Source organism: Rattus norvegicus, chromosome 16 (genome assembly GCF_021556685.1).
Source record: "Rattus norvegicus strain SHRSP/BbbUtx chromosome 16, alternate assembly SHRSP_T2T, whole genome shotgun sequence".
NCBI classification, from domain to species: Eukaryota; Metazoa; Chordata; class Mammalia; order Rodentia; family Muridae; genus Rattus; species Rattus norvegicus.
Window position 1 is genome coordinate 63,758,579 of NC_141549.1, and position 19,988 is coordinate 63,778,566.

Below are 19,988 nucleotides of genomic sequence, written 5' to 3' on the forward strand. Positions count from 1 at the left end.
TATCATGAACCTTGAACCCTCACTTCAGTTCATTGTTTTCAGCCTGCTTTGGCTTTGGTTTTAGTCTCAATTTGTTTGAGGGAGGATCTTTCTACATTAGCTCAGGCTAGCCCAAAACTCACTACTAGGGGATGTTAAACTTTAAACTGAAAAAGATGGCGACTTCTCTGTATGTTGGTTCTAAATTGAAGAGTTCTTTATCAAGCCTAGTGCGATGGCACACGCCTTTAACACCAGCACTAGGGAGGCAGAAGCAGGAAGATCTGTGAATTTGAGGCCAGCCTAGTCTACTTAGTTATATGACTGCTGAGGTTAAATAGTAGACCCTCTTTTCTTTGTTCTGGGCATTGAAGTCAGGACCTCACACATACAGGATAGGCATTCTACCACTAAAATACATCCTCAGATCCTTTAATGGAGTTTTTACCAGCTTCCTGTCTCACAGAACTTGTGATGTCCATTTACAAGAGGTTTTATTTTGTTATTTACCGGAGTCATAGAGAGCAGGCCAGAGTCATAGAGAGCAGGAAACCTTGTAATTGTCTCAGAGGCCTTTTGTTTTTCCTTTGCAGACAGCTATACAAAGTAAAAGTCTCTTGAGCCAGAATACCTATGTCTATATTGTCTGAAGAACCCTGAATTCCTAAATTATTAGCAGGTTCTGTACACGGTGCTACCAGCATGGCATAGTTTACATGCTTCAGCTATAGATTTTGATCGCTTTTGTTACATCATCCGTTTGCAGCTTTAGGCAAAGCTAGCTCACCCTGCCCCCTGCTCTTAAAACCTGCCTTTGCCCCTTCCTGCCTTTCTTCTTTAAATAAAGTCATCTATCCCAGGCTGACCTCGGACTTGCTAAGATGGCCTTGAATTTTCCATTCCTTCTGCCTCCGCCCTCCAAAAGGAAGGATCACAGGTATAAACCACCATGCTGAAAGGCAAACCCAGAACCCTATGCACACCAGGCAAGCTCTTCACTAATTGACTTACTCCCTCAGACATAAAAATATACAATGTCACCAGTGAGCAGTGAGACCACTCTATATTCACTCAGGAAGAGTTAACGTCAACCAGACCACACAAAGCAACTGTTAAGCCCCACCCATGCTACCTACCAGTGGATTTTTATTGGGCTTATTTTATATGTGTAGATGTTTTTACCTGCTTGTATGTATATGTACTCTGTGTGTGTGTGTGTGTGTGTGTGTGTGTGTGTGTGTGTGTGTGTGTGTGTGTGATACCCACAGAGTCTAGAAGAGGGATGTCAGATTATGGATGTGAGGCAGTGTGGGGTGTGCTAGGAATGAAATCCAGGTCTTCTGCAAGAGCAGTGAATGCTCTGAACTGCTGAGCCTTCTCTGCAGCTCCTATCTACCAATTTCGGTAAGAACGATGGAAAAGGCCTTTTAACAATGGATTGCTTCTTTTAATGTCCTTTACTGTATTTATGGATTTTTAATGAGTGTGTGCCTGCGGGGTATCTGTGTGCATCACATACATGTGAGGGCTTATGGGGACCAGAAGAAAGCATTGGGGATAGAACTAGAGCTACGGGGGTTCTCAGTTGCCCAGTGTGAGCACTGTGAATCAAATGTGGGTTTTCTTTAAGGGCAGTGTCTTATTCAGGTTTCTATTCTTGCACAAAACAGCATGACCAAGAAGAAAGTTGGGGAGGAAAGGGTTTATTCAGCCTACACTTCCACACTGCTGTTCATCACCAAAGGAAGTCAGGATTGGAACTCAAGCAGAACAGGAAGCAGGAGCTGATGCAGAGGCCATGGAGGGATGTTACTGGCTTGCTTCCCCTGGCTTGCTCAGCCTGCTCTCTTATAGAACTCAAGACCACCAGCCCAGGGATGGTACCACTTGATTACTAATTGAGCCCTTCCCCCTTGATCACTAATTGAGAAAATGTCTCACAGCTGGATCTCAGGGAGGCAGATCCTCAATGGAGGCTCCTTTCTCTGTGATAACTCCAACTTGTGTCAAGCTGACACACAAAACCAGCCTGTACAGGCAGCAAATGCTCTTAACCTCTGAGCTATCCTCCAGCGTCCCTCTTGATATTTTTTTCAGGGCTGTGGAGACAAGTGAGAGGCTGTATAGTGTGTGTGTGTGTGTGTGTGTGTGTGTGTGTGTGTGTGTGTTATCTTTTGCAGGAAAATCGAGGAAACCAATGACCACAGATCAGTGTCTTCCAACAAGATGCATATGATTTTACAGCTACCCACGTGTCTGCACTGCCTCTGTCCGTTTTTCCAACACTAACCTAAGTCTCAGGTGTGTCTTGTGAAGCACAGCCATTAGACCAGGTTATATGTGGCTAAAATAAAACCTGGGTGCCCCCAAAGTGATTCTAACTCAGGCACCGTACCCCGGAACACCTGCTGTTGGTTGACCTTTCTTTAACTATCAGAGCTAATCTACTGTCATTTCTGCCCCAGAATCAGAAAGAACCAAGATGAATCAAGCCGTAGGTAAAACAGCTGTTAGCATCCTGAAGAAACCGCTGTCCTGTCCCTCCATCGCTGAAAGATCAAAGAGGAATTAAATAGGTCAAGACAGACCTGATGCAGAGTTTATCTTGACAGCTGGTGAAATGACGTAATAGCTCTCTGTCCAGCCAACCAAGTAGATGATTTCAAACATACGAAGGCTCCTCTTGTCCTTCTTGTGTAGCGTAGAAAGGTGTGACTCCGAGTTTGCACACAGAGACAATTAAATGTCTTCTGATTGCAATGTGCCAGTGTTTGATGGTACAAGGGTACACAGGACCATCTGGTTTCTTAACCTACAGCCGATAAGCACAGTTCTGGTCTTTTGAATTCTTTCTGTGGTACTTTATACAAAAGCTCCATGAGGTGATGTCAAGATAACTTACAGGTGCTTTCTTTTTTTTTTTTTTTTTTTGGTTCTTTTTTTTTCGGAGCTGGGGACCGAACCCAGGGCCTTGAGCTTCCTAGGCAAGCGCTCTGCCACTGAGCCAATCCCCAAGTCCTACAGGTGCTTTCAAAACCAAAGGGCTAGTCACAAGAGTGAAACAGGCCCAAGCACACAGGAGGACTTATAAAACATAAATCCTTAAGAATGAGATCATGGCTCGCAAGTCAGATTGCTGTTCCATTGGGATGAGATTTGCCTAAAGAATTTAAATTCCATTTGTTTAAGGAATGCCAATCCAGAAAGCCCTCAAAGAGCCAGTGGCAGGGGTAACCCGGGAAGTTCTGCCAGCCCTGTACACATGCAGTAAGTTTAGGCTCGTTCTTTGGCAGTGGGAGAGCAAGGTGATGCTGGCGAAACAGGGAGAGTGATCCGTCTTCTGCAGCCTGGAAATCTGCAAGCTCATGTTAGCATCTGCAGCCCAGAGTACCTTTGGTGTGTATACAGAGATTCAGAGAGCAGCCAGTCTGCCTGTATGGGCCCAAGGCTTTGTTGACACGGACAACAGATCTCTCTGCTGAGATTTCTCCCATCATTGGGCTTTACAAAGGGAAAGGGAGTCACTCACAGGGGCGGTTTGTCTTCTGCCCAGTTAAGATACAAAAGATCTTAGAAAGGAGGCCTGTTCCATTCTTTGACTCTAAGAAAGCTTTTTATCAATCATAAAGAGTAGCTTGGAGGGCCGGAAAAGATGACTCGACAGTTAAGAGCTCTTTGCTGCTCTTCCAGAGGACCCAGGTTCAATTTCCAGCATCCACGTGGCAGCTCAACTGTCTGTGACTGGAGTTAAAGACTCTCAACTCAGAACCACTTGTAAACTCCAGGTCTAGGTTATCTGATGCTGTATCCTGGCCTTTGTACACACACACACACACACACACACACACATACACACACACACACACACACGTGAATAAAAATTTTTAAACTAAATCCTCCCCCTTTTTGGTGGTCATCGAGTTCTACTATTAAAGCAACAGGGCCATCAGGTCATGCAATGATATATGAGGCAAAATTAACCTTTCTCTTCATGAGCTGTTATCTCAGTGTTTTATTTTATTGTCGTACTAGAGAATGGATTAACATACCAGGTTTGTCCACAAGGACACATCAATACCCAAATGTCAGTGGCAAAAATACTATGACAAAGAGACACACCCTCCTTCTACATACAGATTTCTCGTTCTGGCCTTCGCTCTCCAACAGGACCCTGCATTATGTCCCCTAAGTACACTCCATTTCTTTTCAGTATTTCCAAAGGCTTATCATTTTAAATAATCTAACACACTAAGATATAATGTCTCTACTTTCTCCTCAGTGCCCATCCATGTAGGAAACCCCTTAGGCGGAAGCGTAAAGCGGTTTTCATTGGTATGTGATCTGCAAAGGTTCTTCGTTGAAAGCAACTCTCTCAGGCTTTTGGAATTCTGGCTACCCCAGGTCTGCAACTTTTAAGGGTCCATGTCCTCTGAAGCACTTGGCAATGACATGAACACTCAAGAAAAGGAGGGATTTAGGTCTGGCCCAGAGCAGCCAACTTTTCTTACTCTGAAGGGCTTGAGACAGAGTAAACTGTTTCCAACAAGGAAGATAAACCCAGAAAGAGATGGCTGGAATCAACGTTTCTGTTGTTTTTAGTGCAGCATTTCAAAATGTAAACAGACAAGCAGGTCACTAATAACATTCCAAGGAAACAGGAAATTCGGAGTTCACACACTGTAAAAATGTACTAAAGCAAGAAGAAAATGAACCCATAGGGCACCATGTTGGGATATCAAAAAGATCAGGAGACTAACTACTTCATCCCAAGATACTAATATACTAAAAGTGGAACATCTTACTTATCCTAGTGCTGTGTACAGTTTAAAAAAAAAAAAAAAGCTAAATTTCCAGAGGAAACTGAGTAACTGGTAAGGCAGAATATAGGTAAAATGGCTGGCTTAGGGGATTTTTTTTCCTCATGTATTCATGTTTTGTTTTAGCCAAACTCATATACACATATGTGGGACTCAGACCACTCTCTACTGTGGGCCTCAAATTGGTAACTCAGGGAGGCCTTCTACAGCAGGGGTGACCAATACTGCTGCAAACTCTCCTTTTGAATAAATAACACGTGTGGGCAGGTCAACCTGAGGTCTAGTTGCCTCTGGTAGGACTCATGCCCATTTGAACAGCAGAAATGCATCATGGGTGATTTTTAAACGACAAAATTCCTTGAGCAGAGCAACCCAGGGAATTAAGAAGCAGATTTCATAGGCCTACTTCACCTGTGCGTCTTCATGAACTTTCTCTCATCCTACGACCGTTTAATGTCCAGAAAAGGACAAACGAAGATATGATCCAGCAACACTGGGAAGGGTGACCTCAGGTAAAACAAAACTCTCACTTATCAAAGAACGGAGAAGCCGTTCAGGAAGCAAAGGACAGAAGGACCGGGCCCTTCACAGTATTCAGCCCATCTCCTCTGCCCAGAGCACCGGCTTGGTCCCTTGCACCATCTGTAATGGAGAGTGATGCAAAATCACAGTGGGACTCTTCCCAGTGGGTGGTAAGGCAAGGCATGGAGAGCCAGGGACCCCTCTGGAAGTGAGACATCAGAGAGATGCCACAGCGTGATTGGTAATAACTGGGCAATCTTGGGGCCTGCAGATTGAGAGGCAGATTTATCGAAGAGAAGACTCTCTACTCAGGTTAGGGACGTTCCTTTTTCTGAAGAGAGCCCATTCAGAAAGTCTTTTGATGTAGAAGCACTTCGAGTCTGTCAAATCAGTTGTCAATGTCAGGTATAGGACGTTCAAGATGCTAAATCCCAACGTCTAATTTTCCCGAAAGAAAAGCAACCTCAAGAGAGGCTGGGACTGCCACAAGGTTTACAAACAGGAACATCGAGCAGGCAAGAAGCCCTAAACAGTGAAGATAAGCACGATGATTTCGGCCATCTCTTTCTGGGTGTCCCTCCATAAAGGTGACCTAGTGTCACTCACGACACTGACCCCACCAAGGGGACCCCAGCCAGTATTAACCAGCACTGTCATTTCTACTCACTCCCTTGATTCTCCCAAACTGAGAGCTTTCGCTGACCTGCATGCCTAACTACCCAGATAGCTACGTCTGCCAGGATCTAACTTGCTAAGCACGGCTGGCTCGCATATTGGCAATGCACCATCTGCCTATTAGCAAAGACGAATCAAAAAGATCCTGAATTGAATCTATACTAAAACAGATACAGAGTATTTTCCCGTCGGTATTCATTAAGCAACATAGCGTAACACGTGTTACATGTCATTTAGAGTGTATAAATCATAACCCCAGATGATTTAAGTGTATGGGAAGGTGGGCATAGAGTCTGTGCAAACATCACACCATGCTGACAGGACATGAGCATCTGAGTCTGCTGATATTTGAGAGAAGGCCTCTTCCGCACAGAGACCCAAGAAAAGTACCTTCAGCACAGTCCGTGGACAGTTGTTTGCTGAAGCCAGTTGGTCGATAGGATCCAAATTTTCTCCATTATTATTCTATTTAATCCCTGCCACAAAACTCTGAAAAGACTGGAAGCATTATCCTATTTTACAAACAAGAGAAACAAAGAGTTTCTGGATTAGGTTGCCCAGTGTTTGCTGGAAGGTTAATCACACAGAATGAAACTTAGGAGCAGAGCCAGGCCTGTGGTAAGCCTCCGTGTCTGCTAGCTATTGTTCATTGGCTTATTATACTAGAGGTCATGTCTTGTATCAAGTAACCACACAGGCTTCAATGCCACGGGCTCTCTGGTGTCAACCAATCATTTGGATCAGCAGGGTGGTTTCAAGGAACTCGTGACATCACATCCATCTCCGTAGGCACCCATGAAAACAGAGATGGCAGTGGCGAATCAGAATCCACAGTAAATACTGCATATTGTCGTCACTTCTAAACATCTTCTTTTTCTCTTAGTTTAAACCACGCCTTTAAAGTAAACTGTACACACCTATACAGTAACTCTTTACCACGCATAATATGCTCCACACTTACACGTCAGGACCCCGTGAGCACTCCAGTTAAAGCCCAACAGCCTGCTTCTTCCTACAAAGCTTCTAAAATTTAGCAATATTGGCCCCAGACCGTACTTAGAGAATCATTCGACAAACACGTATTTGTTCAGAATATCTCAGAGGAAAGCCACAATAATATTTTTTTCCTTTTGCCTTAGATGTGCCCGCAGTATCTCAGACAAAGAAATCATTTCAGTGAGATGTGATTTAATGGAGATGGCACTGAGGCCCAGGGAGAGAGGTGTCACTTGAGCTGAGTGTTGAAGGATGATGGGGGGATGCTGGAAACATTCCTGACAGGCAATCTTGGAGAGATAGGTAGCCTGGACGAGCTGAGAGGATGGGAATGAGCAGGAAGTACCTCATGGCTGAAGGGGAGGCAGAACAGGATCTGGGAAGGTACCCATGAGCCTAAAAAGTACTTATCCCACCCCCACCCCAACCATCTGAGGATTTTGAGTGTCACCTAAGGCACTGGGAAGATTCAGAACACTCTGAGTGAGAGGAACAATGCCGTCAGATGTGACTTCTTAAGGGGAAAGTGACATAGAGACTAGAATCGGCCAGAAGGACGCAGGCAGGCCCAGCAGTTCAGCATCCCTTGCGAAGACATCCTGTAGATGGGTTGAGCTAGAACTAAGGGTAGCATAAACAGAGCACTTGCCTAGCAGGAGGAGACCCTGAGGTAATCCCAAGTGATGTTCTGCATGCAGGCAGGCCAGGAGGAGAAGCAGGTTAGAGAATAGGAAAATACAGATAGTTGGACTGTGGATCTGTATCGGATAACTGGGTGTTTCTGTCATGAACCATGGAAGGGTGGGAGAAGTGTTCCTCAGGGGAGCCCAGTGTGAGGCATGACTTTATTTATTTTTTTTTATTAACTTGAGTATTTCTTATATACATTTCGAGTGTTATTCCCTTTCCCGGTATCTGGGCAAATATCCCCCTCCCCCCTCCCCTTCCTTATGGGTGTTCCCCTCCCAACCCTCCCCCCATTGCCGCCCTCCCCCCACCAGTCTAGTTCACTGGGGGTTCAGTCTTAGCAGGACCCAGGGCTTCCCCTTCCACTGGTGCTCTTACTAGGATATTCATTGCTACCTATGAGGTCAGAGTCCAGGGTCAGTCCATGTATAGTCTTTAGGTAGTGGCTTAGTCCCTGGAAGCTCTGGTTGCTTGGCATTGTTGTACATATGGGGTCTCGAGCCCCTTCAAGCTCTTCCAGTTCTTTCTCTGATTCCTTCAACGGGGGTCCTATTCTCAGTTCAGTGGTTTGCTGCTGGCATTCGCCTCTGTATTTGCTGTATTCTGGCTGTGTCTCTCAGGAGCGATCTACATCCGGCTCCTGTCGGTCTGCACTTCTTTGCTTCATCCATCTTGTCTAATTGGGTGGCTGTATATGTATGGGCCACATGTGGGGCAGGCTCTGAATGGGTGTTCCTTCAGTCTCTGTTTTAATCTTTGCCTCTCTCTTCCCTGCCAAGGGTATTCTTGTTCCCCTTTTAAAGAAGGAGTGAAGCATTCACATTTTGATCATCCGTCTTGAGTTTCATTTGTTCTAGGTATCTAGGGTAATTCAAGCATTTGGGCTAATAGCCACTTATCAATGAGTGCATACCATGTATGTCTTTCTGTGATTGGGTTAGCTCACTCAGGATGATATTTTCCAGTTCCAACCATTTGCCTATGAATTTCATAAACTCGTTGTTTTTGATAGCTGAGTAATATTCCATTGTGTAGATGTACCACATTTTCTGTATCCATTCCTCTGTTGAAGGGCATCTGGGTTCTTTCCAGCTTCTGGCTATTATAAATAAGGCTGCAATGAACATAGTGGAGCACGTGTCTTTTTTATATGTTGGGGCATCTTTTGGGTATATGCCCAAGAGAGGTATAGCTGGATCCTCAGGCAGTTCAATGTCCAATTTTCTGAGGATCCTCCAGACTGATTTCCAGAATGGTTGTACCAGTATGCAATCCCACCAACAATGGAGGAGTGTTCCTCTTTCTCCACATCCTCGCCAGCATCTTCTGTCCCCTGAGTTTTTGATCTTAGCCATTCTCACTGGTGTGAGGTGAAATCTCAGGGTTGTTTTGATTTGCATTTCCCTTATGACTAAAGATGTTGAACATTTCTTTAGGTGTTTCTCAGCCATTCGGCGTTCCTCAGCTGTGAATTCTTTGTTTAGCTCTGAACCCCATTTTTTAATAGGGTTATTTGTTTCCCTGCGGTCTAACTTCTTGAGTTCTTTGTATATTTTGGATATAAGGCCTCTATCTGTTGTAGGATTGGTAAAGATCTTTTCCCAATCTGTTGGTTGCCGTTTTGTCCTAACCACAGTGTCCTTTGCCTTACAGAAGCTTTGTAGTTTTATGAGATCCCATTTGTCGATTCTTGATCTTAGAGTGTAAGCCATTGGTGTTTTGTTTAGGAAATTTTTTCCAGGAGGCATGACTTTATAAAGGTGAATGGTAGCCATATGCATGGATGAGAGGGAACATGGTCCTAGAGAGAAGATAGTGCCAGTCCTGTGATGTCCCAGCCTGAGATGCTGGCTTATGACTGGAAATTACCTCTTAAAAAATGATTTTGGGGCCACAAGAACAGGTTGTTAATAATCACTGAGAACCTATGCATTTGGTTTCTTTCCTTAACTTAATATTTAAACTCATGGACTCTACTGGAAATGATGACTTTTATTTCTGGATTCTGTCTGTCTGTCTTAGGGTTTCCATTCCTGCGTAAAACATCATGACCAAGAAGCAAGTTGGCGTTGGGGGGCGGGGGGTATTCAGCTTACACTTCCACATTGCTGTTCATCACCAAAAGAAGTCAGGACTGGAACTCACACAGGGCAGGAAGTTGGAGGCAGGAGCTGATGCAGAGGCCATGGAGGGATGCTGCTTACTGGCTTGCTTCCCTTGACTTGCTCAGCTTGCTTTCTTATAGAACCCAGGACCACCAGCCCAGGGATGGCACCACCCACAACGGACTGCCCCCAACCCCCAACATTGGTAGCTAAATGAGAAAATGCCTCACAGCTGGATCTCATGGAGACTTTTCCTCAAGGGAGGCTCCTTTTTCTATGATAACTCCAGCTGAGTCAAGTTGACACACAAAACCAGTCAGTATCCTGGCTCCAAAGCAACTGAGGGCAGAACTAGAGTGGAAATAAAGAATGGCTCTGTGTGTGTGTGTGTGTGTGTGTGTGTGTGTGTGTGTGTGTGTGTGTGTGTGTTTTGGGGGGAGGTTTCAATAAGTGTGTACATCCATGAAGCAAAGCATTGAAGTATGCTGTTCATACACAGCCTGTGATTGACAGAGTGAGTGCGTCTCAAAGGGAACCGGTTTGCTTACCCCAGTGTCTTCAAGACGCAAAGGTAAAGCCAAGGAATGACCAAAAGGAGCAGACACAAGAGCAAGTCCTAGCAGTACAGCCGCCAACTGGCTGAAGGTTGCTGCTGACTTTGTAAAGCAGCGAATGTTCCCAGTATCCAGTCACTGGCTTTTCTGTGGTAACCACGAGCTTCCTCTGGCAGTTGCGTAACTTCGTAGACTTTTATTTTTATTTTTAATTACGTATGTATGCCTGTGCGTGGGTAGGCGCATGTGGGTGTGGGTGTATATATGGTTCTGATATACTATGAGCAGGCATAGTTGGAATAGCTTGATCAGCTATTACCTTTTAACAGGCAGGGATTCGTTTCTCAAAGGGTTGGGATTAAACAACAAACAAAAGTCAGAGCTGACTGCAAGCTCTCGGCCCTGACTCACTGTCCCTGTGAGGGAATTGGGTACCACCCAGCAATGCCACAGGCATCCCCTGTGGTAAACCAGAGAGTCTAACATGTCCCAACACTGCCGTGAGAAAGGTGAGTGGAAAAATTTTAAATCCTACCTATCTCACTCCAGGCAACCCTCCCAGAGAAAAGTTGTTCCAAGGAGTCCCGCAGGGCAGGCTCTGTTTTGTAGGGTCGTTCCGTCATTGTCTGCATTTGTTTCATTTTGGTTCTGGTCTGGTCCTGCTACAAGACAGTAAGTAACCTTTCTAAAGACAAAGGTTGCACACCCCTTTCGCCATCCCCCCCAGTAACCGGCATGGTATCTGGCGTATTTTTAGAGTTTTGTAAATGGGAGGACCAGGATGCAGAAACCCTGCTGTGGTGTGAGCCTTCTCTGAAGGAAAAGAAAGAAAAGTACCTCATTAGCTGCCTTGAACTTTTCCAGCTACTGGTTCAAGATCTAGAGCTACTAACTTTTTCTCTTTGTGAGACAGGACCTTAGCCCATTTCCTGTTGCTGCAACCGCTGGCTTGAGACTGGCTGATTTGTAGAAAACCCAAGGGTGATGCCAAATCTTGTCAACAGGATCGAATTCAGGCACGTGGAGTAGATAGTGGGCTATACAGCAGGGTGTGTCTGGGAGCCTCCAGAGGAGATTCACTAAGGGGGGGGGGATGAAGTGAAACTCCCCGAGAATGAGCAGAACCACCAAAGGTTGGGAACCCTAATGGAGTCAATGCTGAAGGAGAAAATGAGCTAGCTCAGCCATTCCAGTCCCTGCTCCTTGGCTGTTAAGAAGTGAGCTGATGTCCTCCTCTGCTGTGACAGACAGAAGTCTAAAACCATGAGTGCAAACATTTCTTTCTCCCTTCAGGCACTTGTGTCAAGGAAATGGAGAAGTAGAACTCACACACGATGTTTGGTTTGGGAGACTGGAGGCTGGGTAGTCAGAGAGCATGTGCTAGCATTTGCCTGGTTGGTAGGTAAAGAGGCATGAGCAGAAGAGAAGAGGGCCTGGACTCCCACATGACTAACCCAATCCTGTGAAAAAGGCATTAATCTGTCTCACATGAGGACTCCATACCATGCCCAAAACACCTTTCACTAAACTCACCTCTCAATGCAGCCACACTGAAGTTTTAAAGTCCTGACTTTTCTTCAAACCGTTATCACTGAGGCTGTCGAGGTCATTCAGTGGGCAAAGGGCCTTGCTCCGTGACTGAGGACAAAAGTTCAGATCTCTAACCTCCATGTAAAAGACCTTGTTTGGCAGTCTAGGCCTACCATCTCAGGAGGTGAAACAAGGACCCACCAATCTAGCCACACAGGCAAGTTCTGGGTTCAGTGAAGACCTTGTCTCAAGAAATAAGGTGGGGGCCGGAGAGGTGGCTCAGTGGTTTAATCACTTGCTACGCAATTGTTGAAAACCAGAGATCAGATCTCTAGAACCAATGTAAAGCAGAGTAGGCAAGAAGGTTTGCCTGTAATTCCAGCTTCAGAAGTTTGAGATGGGAATCAGGCAGAGCAAGCTAAATCTATCAGAAAACTTTGAGTTAACTGAGAGACTAGGCCTCACTGAAGGAGGTATAACACTGATGGCAGAGCATCCTGGGCCCTTCACAGTAGGAGCACCTATGTGTGCACAGTAGGAGCACCTGTGTGTGCACAGTAGGAGCACCTGTGTGTGCACAGTAGGAGCACCTATGTGTGCACAGTAGGAGCACCTATGTGTGCACAGTAGGAGCACCTGTGTGTACACAGTAGGAGCACCTATGTGTACATACATGCATGCATACATACATACATACATACATACAAATGAGAGAGAGAGAGAGAGAGAGAGAGAGAGAGAGAGAGAGAGAGAGAGAGAATATTGGTGAGCTGGTTAAGTAGAAAAAGGCACTTGCTACCAAGGTTGACCTGGATTGTATTCCTGGATCTCACATGTTGGGAAGTGACCATTGATTTCCGGGATTTGTCCTCCAACCGCCACACATGTGTGGTAGCATGTGTGAGCCCAAACCTATATGCGTACACACAAAGTAATTAAGTAAATGTAGCGAAAACTTGTCTTCAATAAAATCAAGGTGAAAAGTAGTTGAAGACACTGACATGGACCGCCAGCTTGCGCCTATACAACACATATGTGAACACACATACATATGTGAATACACATACATACATGAACACACACATATATATGCACACAAATTCTTATTATTGCTAACTGTTTACAGTAGCGGTTTCCATATTTTCATACATCTATGAAATCATCATATCAAACCCCATTAGCTTCCTGTGTTCTCTGTTTCTCTCCCATTGGTCCTCTTCCTATTACTAGTACTTTTCTGTGTCTAAATTCTTGAATTTTTTTTAAATTTGAAATTTTTTTAAGTTCAAATTTCCATATGCAATAAATATGCAATATTTGTCTTTCTGAGTCAGGCTTTATTGCACTTGATATAATGTCTCCCAGTTTCATCCATTTTCTAAATAACAGTCTGTTCTATGTGTCTACCTACCGCATTTTTTCCCTTTCATCAGCTGATGGGTACATAGGCTTTCTATAACTTGACAGTACTGTGATAAACATGGGATACTGTTGTCTCTGTGTGATGCTGACTTCGTTGCAGACGTGCACCCGGGAACCACACCGCAAATCTGATGTGAGGGCTTTGTGGAGCCTCCACAGTGGTCTCTACAGTGGCTGTACTAATTTACACTCCCACCAACAAACGACATGTAAGGGTACATTTCTCTCCACTCCCAGCCCATCCTTGCCAACAGACAACAGGTACTCGGAGTGCAATGAAAGGGGATTGCAGCCCAGTTCTGATGTGTAAAGACACAAATGGATTTTCATGTATTTAAAAAGTTGTGTGGCCGGGTGATGTGACATCAGAGTGCTGGGATTAAACTCTGTGAGTTCGAGGCCAGTGTGGTCTACAGTGAGGTTCCAAGACAGCCAGGGCTAACTAAAACAAAAAGAAGAGGATTAAAAAAAAAAAAAAAAAAAGGAAGAAAAAAGAAAAGGGAAAAACACTGTTGTGTTAATTCTTTGAGAATTTCACACGAAGTGTTTTGATCATATTCACTGCCTCCCACACACTCCTCCCAGATCCATGCTCCGTTTCCTTTTCCACCCAGGGTTGTGTCCCTCTTTGTTTTGTAAACCCCCAAAAGCCAGTTTGTGATTCCCAAATATTCTTCAGTGGGGGCTCCTCCCCTGGAGTGTGGTCTACTTATGAGGAGGTATAGTCTTAGAGAAAACTGACTCTCTCACAGAACTAACAGTTGCCAATAGCTTCTTGGCCAAGAGTCAGGCCTTATGCACTACCCCATTTCTCCATGTTGGGAATTCTTTTGGCTTGTCCTTGCACAGATCTTGTGCATGCTATAATGACAGCTGATAGTTTCTATGTACAGCTGCCCTGCTGTGTTCAAAAGACACTTTTCTTGGTTATCCGCCATTTTAAGAGGAAAAGATGTAGGTATGGTCCATTTAGGGCTGAGAAGTCTGCAGTTTCTGATCCTCTGCTCTTTGACCAGTTATGAGTCCCAGTCACTGCAAATGGAAACTTCTCTAATGAGAATTGAGACATTCCTTAATATATGGGTGTAACAAGAAATTATTAGGAACATTCAATACTATACCCATTCATTAGTAGGTTATTCCACAGAGCCTGTGACCTGTCTAGCTATTGGCTTTGGCCCAGTAATGGTCCCAGGTATGGGTTTAATCATTTGGAGGTGACTTGAATATTATCGTAAAGTGATTATGTATTCATTAGGGATTCTATTGCTCCAATAAAACACTGTGATCAAAAAGCAAGTTTGGCTCACACGTCCATATCACTGTTCCTCATTAAAGGAAGTCAGAAGAGGAACTCAACCAAGACAGAAGTTTGAAGGCAGGCCGTGGAGGTCTGCTTGCTTGATTGCTCCTCATGGCTTGCTCAGCCTGCTCTCTTATAGAACCCAGGGCTACCAACCCTGGGATGGCACCACCCACAAGGGGCTGGGTCCTCCCTCAGCAATCTCTAAGAAAATGCCTAACAGGCCTGCCTAGAACCCGATCTTAGGAGGGCTTTTTACTTTTAAATTGAGGCTCCCTCCTCTCAAAGGAGCAGCTTATACCAAGTTGACACAAAACTCTCCAGAGCAGGGTGCTTACTCTTACGATGTTCATGCGGCTATGGCTGTCGCTCTCGGGGTTCGCAGTTGGGTAAGACTGCTGACGTACCTTCTCCTTCCCCCAGATTGTGGATAACGCATGTCGGCACTACGAAAGCTAGTAGAGATGAGGCAGAAAGGAAGGGCGGTCAGCACTAGCTTGCTCTTTCCATTGTCACCTATGTGATGTCTTCAACTATAGGAACTTACCACAGTGCTAGAGAGCATCCAAGAACACTGACAAAAGACCGCAATATTTGGACTCTGTAGAACCTCAGGGGCCAACCACTCTAAAGAGAGCCTATTTCTGAAACTGGGCTTTTTTTTTTTCTTTAATGAATTTATTGTTTCTTCTTTTCAGACCTATGCATTAAATTCTATCACTCATTTATTGACTGGATATTTCCTCTTATGGTTTTTTAAAGCTCATTATATTCTGGATTTTGTTTGTTTGTTTTTGGTTTTGTTTTTTGTTTCTAGCCAAGCGGTGCTGGTAGTGTAAGGCTTTAATCCCAGCACTAAGAAGGCAGAGGCAAGCAGATCTCTGTGACTTCGAGGACAGCCTGGCCTATCTCAAAACAAAACGAAACAGGGTTTCTCTATGTAGCCTTTGCTGACCCTGGAACTTGCTCTGTGGACCTGGGTGGCCTCAAATTCAGAGATGTTCCTGCCTCTGCCTCCTGACTGCCAGGATTAAAGTGTTGCATCACCGTGTCCAGATTGTGGATATTAACCCTCTGTCAGATGATCAGCTAGCAAACTCTCTTCCTCGTGTTCCTGGCGTCCTTTCTTGTTCACAAGTTTATTAATTTCTACAATACGATTTATCAAGTCTTGCTACTTGTGGTGGTTTGAAGAGTTATGACCCCATAAACCCATAGACTCACATATTTGCATGCTTGGTCTATACGAAGGGGCACTATTAGGGGGTGTGGCCTTGCTGGAGTGGGTGTGGCCTGGTGAGAGGACGTGTGTCACTGTGGGGGTGGGCAGGCTGTTTGTGCTCACAGTGAGCCCAGCGTGAGACACAGTGTCTGTCCGCTCCTAGTGGGTCAAGAAGAAAACTCTCAGCTCCTTCTCCAACACCACGTCTGCCTGGACACTGCCGTGCTTCCCGTCATGATGATAATGGACTAAACCTCTGGGCCCTACAAGACAAAATCTAAGCAATGCTTACCCTCCAGATATAAGAATAGTGGAGCCTTGAGAGAATTTTAAATTAGGAGAAGGATTTTTTTTTTTTTTTTGGTTCTTTTTTTCGGAGCTGGGGACCGAACCCAGGGCCTTGCGCTTCCTAGGTAAGGGCTCTACCACTGAGCTAAATCCCCAGCCCCTAGGAGAAGGATTTTAAAAGCATCTCCGTTGGACATTCCTCCTTCATCCTCTTTTCTGTCAAGATCCAAAAGCTTCAACTAGAAACGTTGAGCGAGGGCATTCCTCCCTGCCTAGAATTAAGATTCCATTCATCTGTGGCTTTAGTGAAGCTTTGCTCCTTTCAGTCTCAGCTTCCCCAACAGGAAGACGACAGTTGATTTGTGGACTCGTTTGGTTGTTGTGGGATGAGGGTGCTACCCCTGTGTGTGCAGGCAGGTGGATTCTATCTTAACTGACTCCTCTACTCATTCCCCTTTTCCCTCCATCCCTTCAAAAACAATACACATCAGGCTCCTTCCTAGGTTTAGGTTTGCATCTCATGCCTAGCGTGCATGAGGCCTTAGCTTCAAGCTCAGCAGAGGAAAAGGGGCAGAGTCCCAAGACACAGAGCTCACACATGGAAAGCTAAGCTCAGAGACTTTTAAGAAGTTCACGTCTTAGAAAAATGCATTTAAAAACACATATTGTGTGTCTTCCTATCTGTCTGTGTTTGTAAGTATGATGTAGTAGGGTACATGTTTGACAGTTAAAAGACAACTTACTGGAGTCTTTTCTTGCTCTACCTGGTGGGCCAGACTCAAGCCTTCAGGCTCCTTTACTCACTGAGCCGTCTCACTGACTCCTTAAGATACTTTGAGCCGGCTACCTTTAAACTCTTCCACCACCCCAGACTTCAGTGTGTGCTGGACGGGAAACATATGGCTTGCAATTTCCTGAGCGTCCTGCTTCCTGACACTGCGCTTCCTGCGTAAAGACCCTTTCCCACCCTTTCATCTTTGTCATTTCGCAAATCTGGGACAGTGGCCAGTGTCCATTTGGTTGCCCTAATGAAGGAAAAGAAGACTATGCAGAGTGCATATCCACAAGCAAACGATTACAATTTGGCCTTTATCTCTCATGCTGTACAAAAATAGCTCAAAATGGATGAAAGGTTTTGCTGTAAGACCCGTAACCCTGAAACGGCTAAAAGAAAACATATGGGGATATTTTTCTGGATAGGACCCCAAAGGCACAGGAAACGAAAATCACAAATTGACAAATGGGGCCATACAGTAAACTAAAAACCTTCTGCAGAACAAAGGGAAACACCAGAGCAAAAGACTCAGTCTGCAGAACAGGAGAACACCTCTGCCAGCCATTCGTCAGATAGACAGTCAATATCTAGAATGTTTAAAGAATTAAAAGATAACAGCAATAAAAACAAGCAATCCGATCTAAGAATAGAGAAATGATTTGAATAGACAGTGCAAAAGAAGAAACACAAATGATCAACGAAGATCTGAGAAACGTTCAGCCTTTACGAAAACTGAAATTAAGTTACAAAGAGAGACTAGGGATATAGCTCGTTAGTAGAGCATTTCTTTAGCAGCGGAAAGGCCCTGGGTTAGTTCCATCCCACCCCAGTTAGTTGGGCTACCATATAAGACCAAAGTAAATAGCAAAGGCTAGTGAGTATGATTCAGGACCAGAAATGCTATGTACTTGGCAGAAATGTAAATTAGTAGAGGAATTATGAAAAATAATTCAGTTGGAGTGAGGAGAACACGACTCTCGGAAAGGTCACACGGAATCAGGGCTATGGGACTGTATGCAGTTCCTTCATCTGTCTGAACCTTTCGGTTTCATTGTCAAGGAACATTAAAAAAAAAAAAATGTCGCCTTAACCAGACAGTGATGGTGCACACCTTTAATCCCAGCACTCAGGGACAGAGGCAGGTGAATCTCTGAGTTTGAGACCAGTATGGTCTACAGAGCGAATTCCAGGACAGCCAGGGCTACACAGAAAAGCCCTGTCTTGAAAAAAGAAAAGAAAAGAAAAAGAAAAGAGTCAACTTGAGGACATAAATTGGTGTGACTCAGAAAGGACTTCAGGTACACAGCTCTGCAGAAAGGCTCAGGAGAACCATGAGTTTTTGTTCTTACAAATGTGGGAATTGCTGGAATATTTCTGTGGGGTGGTGGATAGGAGCTTTGACGGCCTTCCAGGATGAAATCACCTCTGGCCTTCTCAGTAGAAATAAAGGTCTCACTTGTTCCTGGCTAGGGTGGACCATACTGTTTCCTGAAAAAAAAAAAAAAATCCTGGCCCTGCCTTCACCTCCATCCCTCCTCCTCCACACAGCCTAATACTGCTAAGGTCTAGAGTTGCCCCTCCGTGAGTAGCACAAAACACCATCTGTCTTGAGGGCTGGGTGAGGAGGAATCTCCTGAGAAACTGCCTTTCCAAATCTCAGTCCATTTCCTTTTCTTGCTACTTCAGCTTCTTTCTTTGGACATAGCCAGAAGCTAGGAGAGCAGGGGTAGGGAGTGGTTGCTTATGCCTTTCGTCTGTTTTGCAAAGAACAGGCACCCAGATCCCACATTCAGCCAGGCCAGAGACAGCACCACTGCACGCACTTCTGAATACGTGCACGTGTGCATGCCCACTCAGACACGCGTGAGTGCACACACACACACACACACAAACACACACACACACACACACGTGCCTTTTTTTTCCCCCATAGTCAGCTGCTTGTATCACGTTGTTTCTTTGACTTTGTTGCCCTACCCTGCTGGACGCTTTCCTCTGGATTTTTAAAATTATTTATTAATTTAGATTTATGCATATGAGTGTTTGTATGCATGTATGTATGTGGTATGTATGTATGTATGAATGTATGTATTATGTGCACCACGGTGTGCAGTGACTAAGGAAATCAGAAGAGGGTATCAGATCCCTGGGACTGCAGCTACTGACTGTTGTGAGCCTCCACGTGGGTTCTGGGAACTTATTTCAGATCTTCTAAAAGAACAACCAGTGCTCTTAACGGCTGAGCCATCTCTCCAGCCTTCTTCTGATTTTTACTTCTGCTTTGTTATATACACTGTAGTGAAGTCCTTTCTAGAAACGGAAAGGGTCCAAGCAAAGTGTTTAAAATGTTCAGCTTCAAAGTCTCATCACCCAAGCTGTAACTCAAGCAGACTCTTTTCTTCCTTCCCTTACGACAGGGAAGCCCAATGCTGCAAACCTTTTATACAGTTCCCCGTGTTGTGCTGACTCCCAACCATAAAATTATTTTCATTGCTCCTATATAACTATGATTTTGCTACTGTTAGAAATTGCAATGTAAATATCTGTGTCTTCTGATGGTCTTAGGTGACCCCTGTGAAAGGTTTGTTTGATCCCTCAAAGAGAGCATGACCTATAGGTCAAGAACCTCTGCCTTATGACTTCTGTTCTGAACACAATCACTAAGTGTACTGGCTGGTTTTGTGTCAACTTGACCCAAGCTAGAGTCATCAGAGTGGAAGGAGCCTCAGTTGAGGAAATGCCTTCATGAGATCCAGCTGTAAGGCATTTTCTCAATTAGTGGTCAATGGGAGAGGGCCCAGCTCATGGTGGATGGTGCCTTCCCTGGGCCAGTGATCCTGGGTTCTGAAAGAAAGCAGGCTTAGCAAGTCAGTCAGCAGCACATTTCCATAGCCTGTACGTCAGCTCCTGCCTTCAGGATCCAGCCTTGTCTGAGTTTTTGTCCTCACTTTCCCCATTGATAAACTATGATTTGGAGGTGTAAGCTGAATAAACCCTTTCTTCCCCAACTTTCTTTTGGTCATGGTGGTTTTGTCACAGCAATAGAAACCCTAACTACAACACTAATTAGTAGAGTTTCTGTGGAGAACCGGCTAGCTCTCAATGACCACAAC

General features: G+C 44.8%; 1 protein-coding gene; it reads left to right on the top strand.

Annotated features, from left to right (window-relative positions):
* Erich1 (glutamate-rich 1) overlaps window positions 1-19,988 on the top strand; it is a gene marked incomplete at its 5' end in the record, with an annotated part of 52,793,804 nt that overhangs the window by 32,888,019 nt on the left and 19,885,797 nt on the right.